Source organism: Mus musculus, chromosome 3, assembly GCF_000001635.26.
Source record: "Mus musculus strain C57BL/6J chromosome 3, GRCm38.p6 C57BL/6J".
Classification (NCBI taxonomy): Eukaryota; Metazoa; Chordata; class Mammalia; order Rodentia; family Muridae; genus Mus; species Mus musculus.
In genome coordinates this window covers 34671784-34693491 of record NC_000069.6, presented here as the reverse complement: position 1 = coordinate 34693491, position 21708 = coordinate 34671784, and the positions used below count along the sequence as shown (strand labels likewise).

Below are 21708 nucleotides of genomic sequence, written 5' to 3'. Positions count from 1 at the left end.
CTGTGGAGAACATCTAGAGCAAGCACACACACACACACACACACACACACACACACACACACACACACCACAAAACCAAACAAAACCCGCAGACTGGTGGGGACATATTGGTGCATGCCTATAATCCCATAACTCCAGAGGCAGGCAGAGGGAAGTGAATCTGTGTTTTCCAGGCCAGTCAAGGCTATCTTGTGAGAGTCTTAAAAGCAAGCTGCAGCAAAAGCCCTCACACGAGAGTAACAAAAAGAACTTGCACCCAGAGATGTTTTATTTTTAAAATTTTATGTATTATTATTTTGTGTGTGTGTGCGAGTGTGTGCGTGTGTGTGTGTATACATGTCATGGATCCTTTGTGGAGGACATCAGAGAATGACTGTGAAGTTGGGTCTCTTCTACCACATGTGTTCCCAGGATCGAACTCAGGCCCCTAGGCTTCTGTGGCAAGCTCCTACCCACCAAGCAGGCCGTTCCCAATTCCTCACCCATTTTGAGTTTTAAAAATAACTAGGTTTGGTAGCTTCTTTTCCTCCAAACCTTCCAAGCAAAGAAACGTCAAACTCACAACATATGTCTAGCCATCATGATATGACATTTATATCGATTTTAGAATTGGGAAAAAAAAATCACTGGGATTTACAGATGCAAAATTGATTCAGATGAAGTTTATGTGACCTTTTTTTCCCTTTTCTCATCCCAGTAAATAAGTTCCCAAGGAAAAGTATGGGCATCATCTCTAACAAAAGTAATCAAATAAAGCCAGAACAACGTAGACCAGACGAGACTGATAGTTGTTATTTGGAACACACAGCTCTCCAATCTTGTCTCCCTGGAAGAAAAAGCAAAACGCGGGCACTCATCGATCGCATCCTCCCGTGGCCTCCTGCCCAGGCAGGATCTTTCCTCTTCCTTGAGGAAGATGGGGAGGGGGGGGGGCGGTAAGGACGACGGACTTCTCTATGTGGCCTCGTGGTACAAGTGACCATGGCTGCAGAGGAGGAGAAAAGCCCGTGAGGCTGAAAATTTTTGCAAAGAGAAAACAATTGTCCCGCAGGCCACAGTAAATAAAATAACAGCGGTGGGGCGATTTGCAAGCATGTAACGCGCTTTTGTGCGGGGCTGCTCCTGCGGGCCTCGAGGGTTTCTGTGCGCCTTCTCCGCAGGACCTCCGTGACTGGCCTGCAGCACAAAGGCCGAGACTGCGCCCCTCCTCCAGTGGCTCACCCCCAATCTTCCCCATGCTGAGGAGGTCTTACAGCGCACTGAAGACTTTCAGTGGGGTGCAGGGCAGTGCAATTTAGGATTTCTACAGTACCGGGTAGATTTTCAAGCCTGGCAGACAGGGGCCAGATTTAAAAATAGCCTTTACTCACCCGATTAACCCTTTCCTTGCTGAGCTGCTCTTTGCTATTGCTTGCTCTCAACAGTGCAAGACCCAGCTTCTCGTGGTTTGGAGACCAGTTGAATAAATGTCATGATTCGTTGACAAAATTTAAATTATTGTAGTCTTTTATGGTAGGTTTGAAGGGGGAAGGGGACTATCGAGCAGGGGAGAGGTGATGACCAAAGGGGGGTGGAGAGAGAGAGAGAGAGAGAGAGAGAGAGAGAGAGAGAGAGAGATATCCTGGTTAAAGAAGAGACTGCCGCATTGCCCTCACATGGGGACCGAGATGAGTCTGTGATTACTTTAATGACCATGAAACTTGAGTATTCAAAGAAATAAATGAAGCTATGTAATCACCTTTTAAGTCCTATCAAAGGCCAGTGAAAGCACGATGGGAGGGGCCGTTATATAATAGCGTTTATGTCCCACAGGGCTCTGCAGGTCAAAGAAAGCAAGGGCGGATGTGTTAGGGGGAAGAGCAGGACCGAATTCGACCCTATCTCGAAAGCCTTATCCAAAGCAAGGAAGGACCGCCCGGCCCATTGAGGCCATGGTGGGCTCCTCTGAGCATTTTGACCAGGAAAGTTCTACTGATGTTCTGGGTTTCTGAAAGTTTTACGGTTCAAGTCAGCCCGAAGACAGGCGAACACCATCCAGTGTGTACCTGTATGCTTTAACTTTTAAGTAAAACCACATGACCCAATCAAAAGGCAAACTCCTGATTATCTTAATGTGATGCTATTTTAATATTTCTAACTCTTTCTTTGTTTGTTAAAGTGGCGTTATTGGCCTTCTGCTCTCTCTGGGGCTGAAGTCATCGATCCTTTTGCCTCTACCTCCCAAATGCTGGGACTGCAGGTGTTTACCACAACCTACTTTGGCCTGGTTCGGAGTAGCATTTGGGATCCAACATGGGCCTTGAGAATTTTAGGCAAGAACCCTATCAACCGAGCCATATGTCAAGCCTCAGACATTTGTGATTTTGGTGAACTTTCGTTTTTCCAACCTGTTCCTCTAGCACGGGTGGCAGCTGGCTTCCAGTTCTGCTTGCCCTCACTGCTGTTCAGCTCAGTGTGCCAGGGTCTCTGTTTCCTTATCTGGGGACGGGTTTCTGGCTCTATCATCATGCCACATACCTTGTTTTGGCCATATACGTTGACAAATAGGTATCGTCTGCTGTTTGACATATTTGAGCCATGAAGGTATTGTCCTACTCCAAGATTGCAGCAGGTCATAGAATTCTTAATATTCTTAATTCTTAATCCTTAATCCTTAGGAGTTGGGGGAAAATAAAACCTTAAAAAAAACCACCACCAACAAAGCCAAAATAACACCTCCAGACTACTATGAGTTTTTTATTGTTGAAATTCTCTAGAAAAAGAGAGAGAGAAAAAACAACAACCAAGAAACAAAACCAAAACAAGACAAAACAAAACAAAAAAACCAAAAACCAGACACCTAGTCAAATTCAAATTTGAGATGAATTGAGATTTTCCGGTGTAAATATATCTCAGTAAAAGACAAACTGTTTAACAGTCTAGTTTGGTTGGCCAGCCAATTCCTACATGCCAAGCCTGGCTCTCTAAATTTAACTGGGTGTCTAGATTTTGTTTTTTTTTTGTTTGTTTGTTTTTGTTTTGTTGTTGTTGTTGTTGTTCGCCCAAAACCAAAATAATAATAATAAAAAAAGGAATTAGATTACAACAAAGAAAAAAAAAGAAAGGAATAAAGATTTAAAAGTGGAATTTTTAGGTTGTTTTTTTTTTTTAATGTTAAAGATTTATTATTAAAGGTGATCCGACAAGCCGGGTGTGGTGGTGCAAGCCTTTAATCCCAGCACTTGGGAGGCAGAGGCAGGTGGATTTCTGAGTTCGAGGCCAGCCTGGTCTACAAAGTGAGTTCCAGGACACCCAGAGCTACACAGAGAAACCCTGTCTCAAAAAAACCAAAAAACCAAAAAACAAAAAACAAAAAAACCCAAAAAAAGTGATCTGCCTCTATAGTTCCTTCTTCATTACTGACTCTTTTAATCATATGTCAATGTATATATATATATATATATATATATGCATACATATACACACATATATATGTGTGTGTATATATATGCATATATACAATATGTGTATATATAATACGTATAATATGAGTGTTGCATGTATATAGGTGTACCCATATAAGTTCCTGGTGTCCATGGAGCAAGAAGAGAGCATCAGGTTTCTAAATTAACTTTCAGGTGTTTGTAAGCTTCCTTCCTTTTGGGCCCTGGAAGAGGAATGTGAGTTCTCTGCAAGAGCAGCCCATGTGCAGGGCGTGGTGGCGCATGCCTTTAATCCCAGCACTTGGGAGGCAAAGGCAGGCGAATTTCTGAGTTCGAGGCCAGCCTGGTCTACAGAGTGAGTTCCAGGACAGCCAGGACTACACAGAGAAACCCTGTCTTGAAAAACAAAACAAAACAAAAAAAAGAGCAACCCATGTTCCAACCACTCAGACACCTTCCCAGCACCTCCTCCTACTTTACAACTTAACACAGCAGAACCAAAACAAAAACAGATGGGGCTAGAGATGACCTTCAGTCATTGTGACTCCAGTTCCAGGGACTCCAACAACCCCCTTCTGGCTTCCAAGGGTACCAGGCATGCAGGTCTTACACAGATATTCATGTAGGCAATCCACCAATATACATAAAAGTAAGACTTTTTTTGTTGTTTTTTTTTTGAGACAGGGTTTCTCTGTGTAGCCCTGGCTGTCCTGGAACTCACTCTGTAGACCAGACTGGCCTCGAACTCAGAAATCCACTTGCCTCTGTCTCCCAAGTGCTGGGATTAAAGGCATGTGCCACCACTGCCTGGCAAAGTAAGACATTTTTTTTAAAGGAAGAGAATTATGAAAGCAACATAACGCCTGAATGCCTGAACACCCTGTTATCATTTGAAGATCAGAGAAAGTTTCAGAATAATTCAGACCGAACAGTCTCTAGAAAACCCCAGCTCAAGACACTTTTGGCCACAGTGTGCATGAACCTTGGCTGCTGTATGTCAGTCAGTCAGGAGGCCCAAAGGCCACGGGCCTAGCACATACGGCCTATTACAGATGTGGATGCAAGAACCAAAGCGACTGGTTTGTTACCTACAAGAACCCCCCAAATAGCTGGTTTGCCTCTGTCTGCCGGAGGCTCACCTGACCCTGAGCTCCAACTGGCACAAGTACAGTTTTCCACTCCCACTTGGAAGACCTGTGAGGGCTGATGACTGACTGAGTATAGAGTAGAGGTCACAATGTCACACACGAGCTCTGGTTGTCAAGGGAATTTGTGACAGAAAGAGCAGCAGTTTTCACCTTCTCCTTAAGTAGCTGTGAGCAAAGTCAAGTGTGTTTCCTTTTTATGAGGCTGGGGCTGCTCTGCAGTGGAGAGGCAGACTGAGATGTCTCTGGTCCTCCCTCTCCAGGAAGTGTGCTGTGTTACCATTACAGGTATAGGATGCCCACCTTCTGGTTTGGATCAGAGAACTAACCAGGAATGATACTGTAGCCTTTCCCCCTAGATGCTTAATAACAAACACACACATGAGATTTATTCTGCTATGACAAAACACCATGATCAAAATCAATTTGGTGAGGAAAGGGTTTATTTCATCTTACAGCTTACAGTCCATCATCAAAGGAAATAGGCAGGAGTGGAGGGCAAAATCCTGGGGTAGAAACTGAGGCAGAGGCTGTGGAGGAACGCCACTTACTGCTTACTGGCTTGCTCTCCACAGCTTACTCACTTGCTCCTCCCTTTTTTAAAAAAAAATTATTTTACATATATAAGTACACTGCTGCTCTCTTCAGAAACGCCAGGAGAGGGCATCAGATCCCATTGCAGATGGTTGTGAGCCACCATATGGTTGCCGGGAATTGAACTCAGGACCTCTGGGAGAGCATGCGGTGCTCTTAACTGATGGATGAGCTATTGCTACGTCCCATTCACTTGCCTGTTTATGCAACCGGATCTACTTGCTTAAGCCTGACAGTGCCACAGTGGGCTTGGCCCCTGCTACATCAGTCACTGATCAAGACAATGCTCTACAGTCTTGCCTGTATGGAAGCATCGTCTCTAGTGCTGGTCCTCTTCCCAGGTGACTCTAGATTGTGTGTACCAACGTGACAAAACCCAATGCTGTATATAACATGAATCTTCCATGTAACAGATAGGTCTTCAGGGTTAGCTGCTACACTGCCATACAGACAAGGTTCCAACAATCTTCCGAAGGGACACAGGAGGGGCAGCCTGTTCAGCAAGCAAGATCAGGTCTTGTCTCTTGAGGGGAGACGCTGCCGCTGTGGGTGAGGGGGGGATCACATGCTAACCTCTGCCACCAGCCAAAGAAACAAGGTCTGACTTCATTGTGCAGGCTAGCCTCAGACTCCTGAGCCAAAGCGTTTGCCACCTCAGGGTTCCCCACCCGGACTCGACTCCCCAGCCTTGCTGAACAGGTATCAGCAGTATCAGAGCCTGGTTAGAGTAATCATTGGCACATGCTAGAAGACTAAGCAGCTGTCTTCCCTCAGAATAGGCAGCCATCCATCCTCCAGGCGTCTCAGCACTATGGTTTATGTCGTTGCATTCAGTGTCAGCATGTACCATGGTGTCTCACCTCACATCCACACTGTCTCTAACTGCCTCTCTTCCCCATCCCAAGGGAGAACTTTGGCAGGTGACAGTGTGCTGCTTATTCTAGGAAGCAGGGTGTCTTACTTTAAGGAGAGGACCACAGGGTTTGACCCCCAGCTATTCCACAGCAAACAGAAACCTTTAAGTATGGCCCTATGTTAACTAATGGCCTTGTGGGTTTTGTTACCTACCCAGTGCATGGCCACCAGTAATTTACAGATTTTCCTGAGTCTCGTTCTGATTAGAAATAAAATGATCTCACCACCTGCCTTCATCTCGTCGCTTATTTCATGTTCGAGTGTAAAATACTACCAGCTGCTTTGACCAGAAGCAGCCTAAGTGACCATCGACAGAATGACATGTGCTGATGCAGACTCATGAGACATTATACAGCAGTGACAAAGACTAGAGAGACAAAGCTGTCTCTGCCATTGTCTTCTGGCCTTTATGCATATCCATATATACATTGCCTACAACAACAACAACAACAACAATCCTTATGGAGTGAAAGCTAGGCATTGTGGTTCCTGTCTACAATCCTAGATTTCAGGAGGTGGAAGCAGGAGGGTCATGAGTTCAAGGCCAGCTTTGGCTGCATGGTGTATTCAAGGCCAATCTGATTGAGACCTTTAAAGACCCATTTCACTTATGTGACAAAATCTTGAGCATTCAAATCATGAAGGTTCTATTTCAGGAGGGTGCAGGGGCAGTATTACAATTAAAAGGGAAGAGCTGGGCAGTGGTGGCGCATGCCTTTAATCCCAGCACTCGGGAGGCAGAGGCAGGCGGATTTCTGAGTTCGAGGCCAGCCTGGTCTACAGAGTGAGTTCCAGGACAGCCAGGACTACACAGAGAAACCCTGTCTCGAAAAAAAACAAAAAACAAAAAACAAAAAAAAGGGGGGTGGGGAGATGCCGTACATCCATGAACGGTAACAACAACAATAACAACAAAATCCCCAAATGATGAGAACAACAAAGGATGAAGTGAGTCTCCCTGTATCATCAGTACCATATTAGAAGCCTCCCTGAAATATGGCAAAGTAAAAGCAAGCATGTAATAAAGTCTCACTTGCTTTTTTAGCCCAGTCTCACTGTGCTTCCCTGGCTGACCTGGCACTCACTATGTAGCTTAGGCCCTGCCTTGATTTCACAGAGACCCACTTGCCTCTGCCTCTAGAGTGCTAGAAATAAGGGCATATACCACTGTGCCTGGCCCTCAGCTATTTTATGACCTCTCTTCTGCTTCTCTTCTATCTATCTTCCTATCTCTCTACCTACCTATCCACCTACCTATCTCTTTATCTGTTTACCTCTCATTTATCTAATCATTTATTCACCAATCTTTTGTGGACCTACTGGTCTCTATCACATATTAATCAGTCTATATCTAGCATCTACCTATTGATATTTATATATGTGTGTGTATTTGCCTGCCAACTATATATCTATCTCTATTATCTACATGTGTATATATATCTTTGTATCTATCACCTATGTCCATCTATGTCCATCTATCATATATAATCTGTCTCTGTCTCTCTCTTTTTCTCTCTCTATATATCTATCTATCTAGGGTTCAAACCATACCTTAATCTTTCTGAGCTACATACTTCTGGGGAATTGATACCACTCTCTTTCTCTTATTCTTCCACATGTCACACTCAATATTCAAGTATGCTTCTTGAAATGCCTGAACTGTTGCCTGTGTCAGAGTCAAGTTTGATATGGCACTGGGCATTCCTGATGCTGAACAGCTGTTGTGGTTATGAAGGAAAGCCTTACAAACAACTGCCCCTTACATAGGTTCTGGGGGCTAAGTAAGGGATTTGCTTTGAACTGAGGCCTCAGTAAGCATTTGTTGATATCTCTTGAGTGTAGGAAACATGACTTTTCCCTGTTTTGTTTCTTCTTGTTGTTGTTTCAATGGAACCTACATAACACCTTGCTCTCTGAGTCCTCAAAAGGTTTGTCTCCTGACTGAAAGGAGTCTGTGAGTCAAAACCTCTTAGGGCCCAGCCAAGCACAAGGCTCTGAGCCAAGCAAGTAGCATTGGCTCCAAACATACTTCTGGACCAATCTTAGTCAGCAGTAACTCACTAGTGATCTTTCCTACTTAATCAGCTGTGGGCAGGAGTAGTGTTTCCTTCCAAGACCTGCAGCTTATCTTCATGATAAGCCTCAGACTTCAGTTTGAGTTGCTGTTGAAATCGATTTCAACCCAGTTTTTCTATTTGAGTGGGTCTCAGGCATTAGGTATGAGTTAGTTTCTACTGACTTAAGATTTCATGGTAAGAGCTGGGTGTGCTGGTGCATGCCTGCCATTAGAATGAGAGACGGAGGAAGGCAGGAGGATCAGATGTTAAAATGATCCCCTACACAGGGCATTTGACAGACCAACCTGAGCTACAGGAGACGTCAACTCAAAGGCAAAGGAAGGAAGGAAGGAAGGAAGGAAGGAAGGAAGGAAGGAAGGAAAAGGAGGAAAAAAAAAGAAAAGAAAGGAGCAATAAGCCATGAAAAGAACCCTCCTGTCTTATTTTACATCACTCAAAACTTTTGTATTTGTTGACTAATTTGATGATCACAGGGCAGTTCTGGAGCTTCTGACATGTGCTTATAAGGTTTTTACTTCCCGCTCCTGTCTTTCAGTCTATTTGTGCCAGGCATAATGGTGAATGCCCAATATGTCTGCACTTAGGAGATGGAGACAAAAAGATAACAAGTTCTACGTTAGTCTCCGCTGCAGGAGGCCCTGTCTTAAAGAGCAAAACAAGGTAGCTAGTGAGGAGAGGGTCACAGGGCCCCATCCCTGCCTGTGGATCTTGGATAGTTAATGGTTGCTAGAAGATGAGGTGTGTGCCCTTGATACTCACAGGACACTGGATGGGTGACTCTGGGACTGGATCCACTTTCCCAGCCAGGGAGCATAGACAGTACTGTTATATAATCACATGTAAATGCTATATAGCAAAGAGTGGAAGGATGAGCCAAAAGATCAGGGAGTTTGCTGTGAGATTGAGTCTCCTAGTAACATCAGAAGCTACACCCATAAAGACTCACCAACATGACCACTCAAACCCAATCTGAACAAGGATGACACCAATGAACATGCCAAACTGCAAGAGGCAGAGCTCAAAAAAAAAAAAAAAAAAAAAAAAGAGGCAGAGCTCATGCGGTCTCAGCCCCACACAAAGAACTACAGGCACCCAAGGAAAGCTGGTCTCCCCCAAGGAAGAGCACATTGGTTCACATCAGTTCATTGCCCAATTGCCAAACGGTCAGCCCTGAACATGTACATACAAAAATAACTGTACAGACCCAACAGGCTGTACTTAGGAAAATATATGTATATATATACACAGTTGCAGTAACAAATAGAAAAGATTTGAAAGAGAGAGGAGAGGGACATATGAAGGGTTTGGAGGGCAGGAAGGGGAGGAGAAAAATGTTGTAATTAAATTATAATCTCGCCGGGCATGGTGGTGCACACCTTTAATCCCAGCACTGGGGAGGTAGAGGCAGGCGGATTTCTGAGTTCGAGGCCAGCCTGGTCTACAGAGTGAGTTCCAGGACAGCCAAGGCTATACAGAGAAACCCTGTCTCAAAACCACCCCCCCCCCCCAAAAATAAAACAAAATAAATAATAATCTCAAAAAAAGTGCTATATAGCAATTTGATTACTTTCTTTTTGGACTTGATTTCTAAAACTGACTTAGGAAGATTATAAAGATATCAGAAGATACTGGCAAGATTTGTAACACTGACGGACAACGACTGACAACCGTGCTTCGTCATCTGGGAGATCCTTCAGACTAGTCATTCGCCCAAACCGAGGGAAGGTTTTGTTGTGCATTCCTGGGACCCAAACTGCCCCAAGTGTGTGCGTGCGTGCGTGCGTGCGTGCGTGTGTGTGTGTGTGTGTGTGTGTGTGTGTGTGTGTATGTGTGTGTTTCCTGACTAAATAAAGACGGGTCTCTAACCTCCTGGGCAAGTGCTTATCACTGACACACACCCCTCATACAGACACAAGTTTCCCCCTCTTTTTTAAAAGTTCACACAGGCCATCCAGAAAGCAGAAACACAAAGAAAGATAAGAGTTCAAGGTCAGCTTGGTTAAAGATAGAGACTCTATCTCAGACAAACAAACAAAATGACTAAGGATAGGCAGAGTAGAACAAACCTGTAACTTGGTAGGTGGAGGCTGAGCTGTATAAAGTATGGCGCCAACTTGGACTGCACAAATTTTGTTTCTATCTGACCCCCGGGGAGTGGATAAAACCAAGAAGAATCAAACAATGGCATCATTTTGTCTGTCTTTTTGTTTTGTTTTTCAAGATAGGGTTTCCCTGTATAGCCTTGGCTATCCTGGAACTCATTTTGTAGCCCAGGCTAGCTGAGAGAGAACTCAGAGATCTGCCTTCCTCGGCCTCTCGTGTGCTGGGATTAAGGGATTGTGCAGCCACCACCTCACTTGATTTTTATGTTTAGAAAGGGCTAAATTAACACAAGCAAACAAAACCTATGACCCCGTAGCATTCTGCAAGCTATGTAGCTCAGGCTGTCCTAGAATCGCTCTGTAGACTAGGATGACTCTGAGTTCCTACTATGTCCTAAGTGCTTGATTAAAGGCATGTACCATCATGCAGGGCACTGTAGACTTTTTAAAAATGAGGACCAAAACTCCAAGAAGAACAAAAGTAGAAAATAATTTTGTTTCTTCAATCTTGCCAAGCTATTAAACGATAGAAGTACATAAAAACTAAAGGCTGGGCCATGGCACAGTGGGTAGGGTGCTCACTTATAAAGAATGAAGCTGGGAGCCCTTAATCCCTGGACCCCCTCAAAAAAGAGAAAGAAAAAGAAATTCTGGGTTTGATATCCAGCCCAGAATTAAGCCAGAAGAATGTGAAGCAGAGACATAAGGATCAGAAAGAAGCTCTGGGTTAAGTTTGGCTAAGTAGTGAGTTGTTGATAGACAGGAAGTTCTAGGTCAGCTGGGGCTACATGAGACCTTGTCCCTGAAAGAGAAAAAAGAAAATAAAATCCATCAATGGGCACAGAGGTGAAAAAGTTTGTGTAGCATGGTCAAGGCCTGGGTTTGATCAGAGCAGCAAAGGAAACCTGTGTAGTCATTTAATTACACAAAACTGTCTTGAGCTCTCAACAAGTGTTTTAAAATCATATACAACAGAAAGGGGCGGATTTCTGGGAATTCAAGGCCAGCACGGTCTATATAGAGAGTTTCAGGCCAGTGAGGGATACATAGTGACAGTGTGTCTCAATCAATCATCAATCAATCAAAATATTTCATTAGAAATCATATACAGCCGGGCAGTGGTGGTGCACACCTTTAATCGCAACAGTTGGCAGGTGGATTCCTGAGTTCGAGGCCATCCTGGTCTACAAAATGCCTCTGCTTCCCGAGTCCTGGGATTAAAGGAGTGCGCCACCATGCCTGGCCTCTCTTCCTTCCTTCCTTCCTTCCTTCCTTCCTTCCTTCCTTCCTTCCTTCCTTCCTTCCTTCCTTTTTTCCTTCCTCTCTTTCTTTCTTTCTTTCTTTCTTTCTTTCTTTCTTTCTTTCTTTCTTTCTTTCTTCCTTTCTTCCTTTCTTCCTTTCTTCCTTCCTTTCCTTTCCTCTTTATCATCAGCCCATGTCTTCTAACGTTTTGTTTTTAGTCTAAAAGATATAAAACTTGCTACTCTTTAAATCAAAATGTTGATAGTGAGGAACAGAGAACCCAAAGATTATGACAAGCCCATCTTTGTGTTTTGACCATTGAGTTATACAGTCCTCGTTGGTGGCTGGGGCTCAGCTCATGGTGCTGTTTGGCGTGCACAGAGAAGCTCTGTCTCCACCTCAGGTGCTCTAGAGAGCAGGTGTGGTGACAGATGCTGGTGTCCCAAAGCTTGAGAAGCAGATGCAGAAGACTGGAAGTCTAAAGTCATCCTTAGTGAGCTCAAAGCCAACCTGGACTACATGAGACCCCATCTAAAAATAACAATAAAAATGTAAAAAAAAATAATAATAATCTAAGTTAATGCCATTGTTAAGCAAGATTCATGATAGGGTTTTCCCCAATGTCATTTTAGGGTGTCAAACAAAACTAGGAGTCAAAGGTATTCCAGAGCCAGCAAGAGGGCTCCATAAGGAAAGGTGATTGCTGCTAAGTCTCACAATGTAAATTCAATCTCTGGGATCCACAGGGCAGAGGTCGGCAGCTCCCACAAGTTCTTCTGTAACTTCCCTATGCTCCATGGCACGGGCTTGTCCAAACACGTGCACACGCATCCATGGGTGCACAACCATCCTCACACCCACACAAACATCTACACACACATACATCTTTAATATAAATGTAAAAACAATGAAACTTAAAGTATTCTGTAAGCTATATAGTATATTCCATAGAAACAGAACTCCCCTTCCTCTTCCCCTTCCTCTTCCCCTTCCTCTTCCCCCTCCCCCTCCCCCTCCCCCGTCCTCCTCCTCCTCCTCCTCTTCTTTTCTTCTTCTTCTTCTTCTTCTTCTTCTTCTTCTTCTTCTTCTTCTTCTTTCTTCTTCTTCTTCTTCTTCTTCTTCTTCTTCTTCTTCTTCTTCTTCTTCTTCTTCTTCTTCTTCTTCTTCTTCTTCTTCTTCGATTCTACTGTGCAACTGCGCTGTCCTCGAACTCACTGCATAGACAGGACTTGCCTTAAACTCATAGAGATCTCTCTGCCCTCCACCTCAGGAGTGCTATGATTCAAGGAATATTCCACCATGCCATCATGCCTGGACTCCATGGGGAAACAAAAGGAAATAATAATTGTATTTAATTGGAAAATTGATTTATGTAAGATCCTATCCCTATTATTTCATCCCACATCTGAGTACAGGAGCCCCTTGACCTATCTATCTGTCTACAGGTCCACTGCTAGAAGGACATTATCCCTGTGAGATCTGTGCTTTGCTGGGGAACAATGGCATCATCAGGACATGCTTAAGACAAAGAAGTGTGTCATGAGGGTGAAGAGGAAACAGAGAGATGCTCTTTATTGCACTCTGAATCCATCCATTTAAGATGAATCACTGTTCTCTCGGCTAAGCTGTTGTCATGTCTAACTTTTCTCCAGTAGAAAATAATCTACACTTCCAACTAAGTTATTCATGGTCCAGTTTGTTCTCAGAACACTATAATAGGCTTTGTGGAGATAAGTTTTATAATAGGGATTTAATGGAGTGAGAAGCCTAGTAAGGCCCAGGCCTTGGAGCAGAAAGTGTGTGTAGAGCACTCCCCTCCCAGTCTGTACCCCAAAGGATATTCAGCCTCACTTAGAATTTTCACAAAAGAATCAGATGGAAAGGCATGGCAGCTGTTTCCTATGGGGAAGGAACTTGCCATTTGCAGAGCTGGCAAAGAGGGAAAGCAAATAGGGATGAGGGGGGAGCTCGGCGGGGGTCAAGGCAGAGCCCTTCTGGGCCTCTTTCAGGGAGTGGCCTGGACCGCTGCTCTCTCAGGAAAAGTGATACTTGAGTGATGATGCATTCTGAAAAAAGAAAGTGTGTGTGTGTGTGTGTGTGTGTGCACATACACACATGAGCACACACAAATAGAATCACAAGGGTATATGAGCGTGCATGCTCTGCACAGCTTGCACACAGAGAATCACAAGTGTATATATACATCTTGGTGTTGTTCCCCAGACTTTAGATAGCTTAAACTGTTGACAACTTGTAACTCTGCCGGGAGACACTGTTACATTTTGTCTTTTCTCTCTTTTCTTCTTCTTTAGCTGTGAGTGATGGGATTTTCCTTATTTACAAAGTTTCTCTACTTTGTATCCAAATGGAGGCTATAAGTCATTTGCTTTACAAAGTAGCAAGGGAGTGAGGCAGACAATTCCATCCTCATCCCCACTGCTTAGATTTCTTTGTCCAGACAAGGCAGCACTGTCAAAATTTTTCCTTTAAAATCTTTCAAAACCGGCATGAACTTTACCACTTTAACAATGCTACAAGTTCTTTGCTTATTAATGAATTTTAATAATTAGCTTCCTTCTCTAGCACATGATACTCGTGCTTTGTCTAGTTCCTTGAAGATCTTTCTATCTTATTTGCATATTTGTAGCAAAAGATATAAAAGAGTAACTGTTGGTTTTATTATTTACATGAAACTGATTTTTATTCCGGTAGGGACTCTGAATCAGACACATGGGCACTTGTAACTTTTGAAAGCAGAGTTCCTTGTTTTGCTGTGAGCTTTAATGATTTCTGGGGCTGACAACCCCTCACTTGCCTGTTCAAGTGTTTATACTGTCCCAAATAACACTCAGCAAATGCTGTCGTCTCTGGCTAAATCCTTACTTAGGGTGCATGCTATGCCTCTGTGAGACAGGGTCAGGAGGTCAGAATTGATTTTGGAGGCCACCTGGAGAGTCTAGGCCATGAACTGACTCAAAAAATTTCTCTCCGTGCCAGAGTGGGGCACCTCCCACGGTCAGATCTGGCCTGACACTCCAACCGCAGGACCGCCATTGCTTGGGCTCAGGGAGAGGGCAGAGTTGTCGACCCCAAGACCTGACCTCTTCAAACTTCAGGAGAATTTTTTTGGCAGTTACCACGGTGACTGGATACTCTAAAGGCTTATCCTTCTTACTGAATGGAGCAGGGGAAAAAAAATAGGAAAAAATATGTTAAAACCTACCTCACAGAGATGTGTATCACAGTTAATGTTTTTTAAAAGAACAAGAAAGACACCTTTGATTTGTTTATACTTTGGATGTTGATAAAGACCTAAAAGATGCCCTTCCAAACGGAAAAGTTTGATGTTTGAAGCAGATACTGTTTTTATGTTTGTTTCGTGTCTTTTTTCACCTCTTTCTTCCTATTTTTTAGGTCATATTGTTGACAACATATGAATGAGGCACAAGCAAATCTTTTTACACAATGTGATTGTCTTTGTAATATTGCCCTTCTCTTCTCAGAATAATCGGCTTTGAAATAAGACCCAGAATAAACTCTACCTATCGGAGGAAATCGCCAAACAAAAATTTTTACTTCAAAAACAGGCTCAGGGTAGTTTTTCCCCTTGAGTGAAGACTCTTCATTGTACCTTCCTTGAAATAATAAAATTAGGGGGGAAAACCCCAAAAGACTTGTTATTACATACTTCATTTTGTAACAAATGACTTCACAAAAATAATATGTACATTAAAGACAACACCCAGGGCTGAAGAGGTGGCTCAACCAATCAGGACCATTGGCTGCTCTTTCAGAGGACCCAGGTTCAAATTCCCAATAACCACATAGCAGCTCAAACCTGTCTGTAACTGAAGTCCCAGGGAATCCCATGCCCTCTTCTGACTTCCATGAACACCAGGCGTGCACATGGTACACAGTCATGTGTGTAGACAAAAGACCTAGACATAAAAATTAAAATAAAAAAAAATCTAGAAATTCTTTACACATAAGAAAGAATACACAGAGGGAAAAGGTACTTTATTTTAGAACAAAATAAATACTGAAGCTTTTAAAACCTTCAAATGCTCATTCCAAATACCAATGTCAATACCAAATAAGACCTGTTATAAAGTGCCAGACAATGAAAATACTCACACAGTTTCAAACCTTTTTTTGTTCCGGCTTTGGAGATAGGGTTTCTCTGTATAGCCCTGGCTGTCCTGTCCTCACTCTGTAGACCAGGCTGGCCTCGAACTCAGAAATCCATCTGCTACTGCCTCCCAAGTGCTGAGACTAAAGGCATGCACCAACACTGCCTGGCTCAGTTTCAATTCTTTATAGCAAACGCAGACACATTAGGAAAACTGCTACTTAACTTTTGGTCACAGGTTATGACACAAGATTTCTTAAAATAGTTCCTGGGTGCAATATGAAATTAAATGAAAATCAAAATAAGTTTTTGTTGTTGTTGTTTTGTTTGTTTTTAAGGTTGGAAGGCTAAGAATGACAGTCCCTAGTGGTAAGGGCCTGGGTTTGAGCCTCAGCCCCCTATACAACACTGCCAATGGCAAACCAAGTACAGAGCTGAACAACTACTTCTGTGAAATGAAACCACAGACTTTCAATGCTGTGGCTGCTCTGGTCCACCCTTACTTTTCTCATCCATCACTGCATCTGAGGAATCGGCAGGGCCCCCTCCCTCCTCCAGGTCTTGTATGCTTGATGTGTGCCCGTTCATTTGTGCTGGTGTTTAGGAAAACTCCTTCAGTAACACACCATCAAGCACTGCAGAAGGGAGGGTTGCCAGGCATTTAAAGAAGCATTGGCTATATAATAAAAACTGTGTCTTTGGTCTAGATATCATTTCTCTGCTGGAAATGACAGCACCTTTGCTCCCAGATCAAGGCCACCCTCTGCTATACCAGGAGTTCAAGGCCAGCTTAGACTATATGAGAGCCTGATTCACAGAGTAAAGAGGTAAACATATATCATTTCATACCGATTCTGAGCCTCCCTCAAAAGATGAATTATAGAAATATAATAACTGCCACACCAAAAGTGACACAGAAGTGACAGGTAAGTGTTCTAAGCTGATCTCGAAGGTGCTGTCTACTGTGCCCTATTTTTACTGTTTTATAATCACCACAGGCTCTCTGGGATAGGATGCACATAAACCTGTGTATTCACATAGTGGGGTGTGTGTGTGTGTGTGTGTGTGTGTGTGTGTGTGTGTTGTTAAACATGAAGTCTCTCTAATCTGTACCCCTGGGTGTCCTGGAATTCAATATATAGACCTGGATAGATTTGAACTCGCTGCCTGTGTCTACCTTGCAAGTGCTGGGATTAAAGGCATGAGCCATCATATCTGGCTAAATTGTCTTTTTTGTTGTTGTTGTTGTTGTTGTTTTTTTTTTGAGACAGGGTTTCTCTGTATAGTCCCGGCTGTCCTGGCACTCACCTTGTAGACCAGGCTGGCCTCGAACTCAGAAACCCACCTCCCTCTGCCTCCCAAGTGCTGGGATTAAAGGCATGTGCCACCACTGCCCAGCTAAATCGTCTTTTTAAAGGATAACCTGTTTTCGGTTTGCTGTGGGTTTTGTTGGCTGGTTTGAGATAAGGTTTCTCTGTATAGCCCTGGCTGACCTGGAACTCACTCTGTAGACTAGGCTGGTCCCGAACTCAGAGACCCACTTGCCTCTGCCTCCCAAGGACTGGAATTAAAAGGCGTGTGCCATTATGCCCAAATGGTAATTTGTTTTCTTTGAAACAGTCACCAGTGGTCCAGGCTGACCTTAGTCTTGAGACTCTCCTGTTTGATCTGTTCTAGGGCTGAGACTACAGGCATGTATTACTGATTAATTGATCTGAATTTTAAAATTAATTTTTAAAAATAATTCAGGAATCATTTCTCTGTTTCTCTGTCTCTGTCTGCCTGTCTCTGCCTCTGTCTGCTTGCCTGCCTGCCTGCCTGTCTGTCTGTCTGTCTGTCTGTCTGTCTCTCCTTTTGTTCAGTATGGCCACAGAAGGATAGAGCTCAAGCTGACCTTGTTGTGTTATCAAATACATGTTGCTAAGCTCTTCCAGAGCAAATGTGGTTCTCCACTGTGTGAGCTGCTAAAACCATGGTGCCACCCATCATCTGGGATGAGCTCACATGGTCCTTCCGGCGCAGGGGACCTCCTGATGAGCTTCTTACAGGACTCAGGGATGACAAACCAGGAGGATCCAGCAAATGGAAAATGAGGTCTTTCTTAGTTGCACAAGAGATGTCTGAACTCTCAGACCAAAGCCATCAACCAGATTCTCTTAAGCGGATCTTGAGGAAAGTACAATTTCTAGGTTCGATCTGAAAAAAGAAAAAAAAAAAAACTTATTCCCAAGACCCTCCAGTTAGCTTCTTCAGTTGTCAGACCTACCCACCCCCACCCCCAGTCCCACCCCCACCCCACCCCCATTTTCCAGGTTCCTTCCTTTTTCCTCCGATGACCTTGAACTTCAGAATCCTCCGCATCCACCTCTCAAGTGCTGGTTTATTTTGTACTGAAGATCCAGCCCAGAACTTCTTGCACTCTAGAAAAGCATTTTCCCAACTGAGCTACACCCCAGTCCTCAATTTTTCATTTTGTGCATAAACATTTATGCAATGATACGGATATTTTATTTAGCAGCCCATCAAGCTGAATGTTCCCTGATGCTGAAGATCTCCAAGTGTGTTGTGCTCTGCAGCACACACTAAAATCTACAGATAAATTTATAGTTGCAAAACCTGAACTCCAGAGGCCCCAATGGCTAGAATCCACTCTTAGACCTAGCTTGGCCCTGGAGACCTGCAGAACCTCCTTACAGAACAGGGAATATCTACCAGCAATGTCAGCTGGAGTCCTTCAGGTACCAAAGGCAAAACCGCTTAACTGACTCTTCCTGCAACAACCGGAGTGGAGTCTCCATGAACCCAGGTGTATGTAAAGAAACTAACTCCAGAGCCTTGGGAAGCTTCCCAGCTCCCAGGAGGTGTGTTGTATAAACCACATTGAGGCCATGGTGCTCATATTATTTCTCTAATTTCCTTCCCTGAGTTGTTATGGCCAATAACATTGACCTACGAATTTGAACTGATGTCAAACAGAAGGGTTGCCAGCCTTCAGTTTATCTCCCCTACCAGTGGCAGGAAAGACTGCCCAAATAGCCTGGAGCTATGTGACCCAGGATGGCTGACCATCCAAACATGACTTGCCGCTTTATTGCTGATCCATTTGACTCTAGCTTTGCTGTCTGTCTTCAAGATCCAAGAACCTTGAAAAGAGAAGCTAAACTAAACCTCCCCTTCCTACCTCTGCCTGCCACCTGTGGCTGCCTTCAGATGTGAGTCTTACCTTATTGTCTGTGGAGCGGCCCCATTTTATTCTTACTCATTACTTCTGGGGAGAATTTCTCCTCTCTCTCTCTCTCTCTCTCTCTCTCTCTCTCTCTCTCTCTCTCTCTCTCTCATCTAACTTAGATCATGACTTAATTCTGAAAAATCTCCAGGGGACCCCAGAGGAGAAACGAGTGAGGGGAAAGATGACTACTCCTCATTCCTTTCCTCCTCCTGCCTCCTCTTTTTCTTTTGATAGGGTCTGGTGCACACCAGCCTGGCCTGGGACTCACTATGCTGGTGAGAATGAACTTTAGCGTCTGATTCTCCTGCCTCCTTTCCCCCAGTGCTGAGTTTACATGTGTGCACCACTACGTTCAGTGGGGCTGGGGTTGTAGCTGAGCTGGTGGAAGGCTTCCCTAACGTGTACAGGTTCCCGCTCAATCCTTTACTGCATAAACTGGGTACGGTGACACATGCCTGTATCCCAGTACTCAGGAGGTGGGGGCGAGAGGATCAGAAGTTCAAGGTTATTCTCAGCTATATAGTGAGTTCTAGGCTAGCCTGGACTACAAGAAGTCCTGTCTTAAAATCAGATGGAAACAAGAAGCAGATTTCAGAGCTGGGCAGAGAGAAGAATGTGGGCAAGGCTTGTGGAAGTAAGAAGTGGGAATATCCCTTCTGGGCGTGTTCCTGATCAGGGGTGAAGCCAGTGGAGGAAAGAGCTGATGACCTAGCCCATACCCTGTCCTAGGAGATGATCCCTTCTTTCCTCTTGACGCATCCATCCATGGTCCTGATCTTTGAAGGTGTTCGGTATGGGCAACTTAACCAGTCTGTTCCAAAACACCCACACTTGGAAAAGCCTCCCCCTGCATCCTTCATAGGCCTTTGGGAAACTCTTAGAGATGGGATGTCTCTTATTATAACGCACTGATAGCATCGATCACATACATACACCATATAGGCTGTTGCTCATACCCCTTCCCCTTCCCTCTTCCCCTTTCCCTTCCCCCTCTCTGGCGCCCTTCCTCCAGCTAAATAGCTCTTCCTTTTTCTTTTGAGTAATGCAAAACCAGATTCCACATCAGGGAAAACTTGTCAGTTTGTTTTTTCTCTCCCTAGTATCCATTCAGGTTCATGTCTGAAAACAGACTTACTGGGCCAACAAGATGGTTCATTGGGAGTACTCAGTTCTGCAACAGTACTCAGGGAGGACTTAGAACTACCCAGGTGATGGGTGGATGGAAGTTAGACATCACCTGTCCCCACCAACCATGCACTCAGAAACACAAACATACTCATACATACTCACACACATACATGTATCTTTCTATACCTCACTATCAAGCATAGCCCAACCACAGAGGTGATGGGACTGTGAACGGCCCTGGAGAAGAGAGGAGCCAGGCCATCAGAACTCATACGACTTATACAGAGATATGATGAAATGGTTCAAGTGGCTCCTCCTTCTGCTAGCCTGGGCCTTGTCTCTGTGAGGAACAGTGCCAAGGATGCTTCTCTCAACCACAGGTTTTGTTCTCTGTAGCCTAGGCTGGCCTTCAACTTGAGCTTCCGAGCCTTGTGTTAAATCTTCAGAGTCCCGGGCATATGCTGCCATGTCTGGTTTATGTAGGAAATCCAGGCTTTCCAGCATGCTAGGAAAACACTCTACCAAATGAGCTACATCCCTAGCCCCTTAGGACATCTAGTTTTAATCCCAAAATACAAGTGTCAGAGAGTGAGACATCAGGAAAAGTTACTGCCGGCAATGAATCAGGCTGACAAATGGCGGGTGACGTGGCTGCAGCAAGCTGGATGGCTTTCAGCAACAAACACAGTGATGCAAGCAGATCCGTATGATGAGGCGGGCAAGCTGCAGACCCTGACCCATGCCACAGTTTCCCAGTTGTGCTCCGATCAGCACAGACCATCGGGGTACCTGCCAGCCAGCTCTCTAGCAGCCTCCACCGATTGCTCAGGTTACCTAGTGATTCCACAGTTCCAACAGGGCTGCTCTCTGCTCCACCTGCGTTTCTGCCTTCCAAGCACACGGACTCCGCATCCTTGACCTACAAATTTTTCTTGACCCGGTGTTTTTGTTTGTTTGTTTAAGTCCTGGGGTTTTGGGATTCACTGGACTTCCACCGAGATGAGTGTGCTTGCCGGTGCCTTACCATGGAGAAAATAATGCACAAGATGAAAAATGGTATTTTCCTCTGTGGCTACATCGGAAGAATACTTGCGCATCAAGTTATTTAAGAACTAAATATGAGTTTGAAGATTTTTCAGAGCAATGTGTGTTTGGTGCCTTCATCCCGACCTCCACCCATCTTACACTGCTAACGGCTGCTCTCATTGGGCATGCTCACAAATCTAGAATCAACTACAATGACCTCACTTGTGGTTTCTTACCAAAAAAAAAAAAAAAAAAAAAAAATCTTTAGTTTCATGTGTGTGTGTGTGTGTGTGTGTGTGTGTGTGGTGCGCGCACATTACACATGTGCAATGTGCAATACTGGTGCCCCACGGAGGGCAGAAAGCATCAGATTCTCTAGAGCTAAGAGTTATAGGTAGTTGTAAACTGCTTGACATAGGTGCTAGGAACGGAATTTAGGTCCTCTACAAGAGCAGCAAGTACTCTTAACTGCTGAGCCACCTCTCTGCCTCCTTAATATAAGATATGATTTCTTTTGAGGCTGATGCATCCGATGGTCAATCATAAGTATTCAAAGTCAGCAGCCAGTCCCACCCCTCTTCCTCCGAGGGTTGAGTTAGGTATAAAAGTTCAGGCTCAGAATCGAATTCCCCCTTTGCAGCTTTCTGGAGCTCGAATTTCATTTTCCGCACTTTGATTAAGGCACAGCACTCGAGTTC

At 44.2% G+C, this 21708-nt stretch overlaps 2 long non-coding RNA genes across 2 annotated transcripts in view, besides 1 other annotated feature; both read right to left on the bottom strand.

The window, feature by feature from the left end:
• Window positions 1-570: 570 nt before the first annotated feature.
• Window positions 571-4114, bottom strand: Gm34941. Its single transcript, XR_389667.3, has 2 exons — window positions 1371-4114; window positions 571-985 (listed from the first exon to the last, which is right to left on the bottom strand). It is a non-coding gene; the product is annotated as a predicted gene, 34941 (long non-coding RNA).
• Window positions 14568-14680: an enhancer, noted in NCBI's record as "mini-N-4". NCBI's record gives its function as "enhancer in cephalic ectoderm, posterior CNS, optic vesicle" and the evidence as "EXISTENCE:transgenic organism evidence [ECO:0001131][PMID:20507355]".
• Window positions 15499-21708, bottom strand: part of Sox2ot (SOX2 overlapping transcript (non-protein coding)) — a 117613-nt gene continuing 111403 nt past the window's right edge. The window contains exon 5 of the long non-coding RNA NR_015580.2: window positions 15499-17823. This is a non-coding gene — a long non-coding RNA (SOX2 overlapping transcript (non-protein coding)). The remainder of the gene's footprint in view (window positions 17824-21708) is intronic.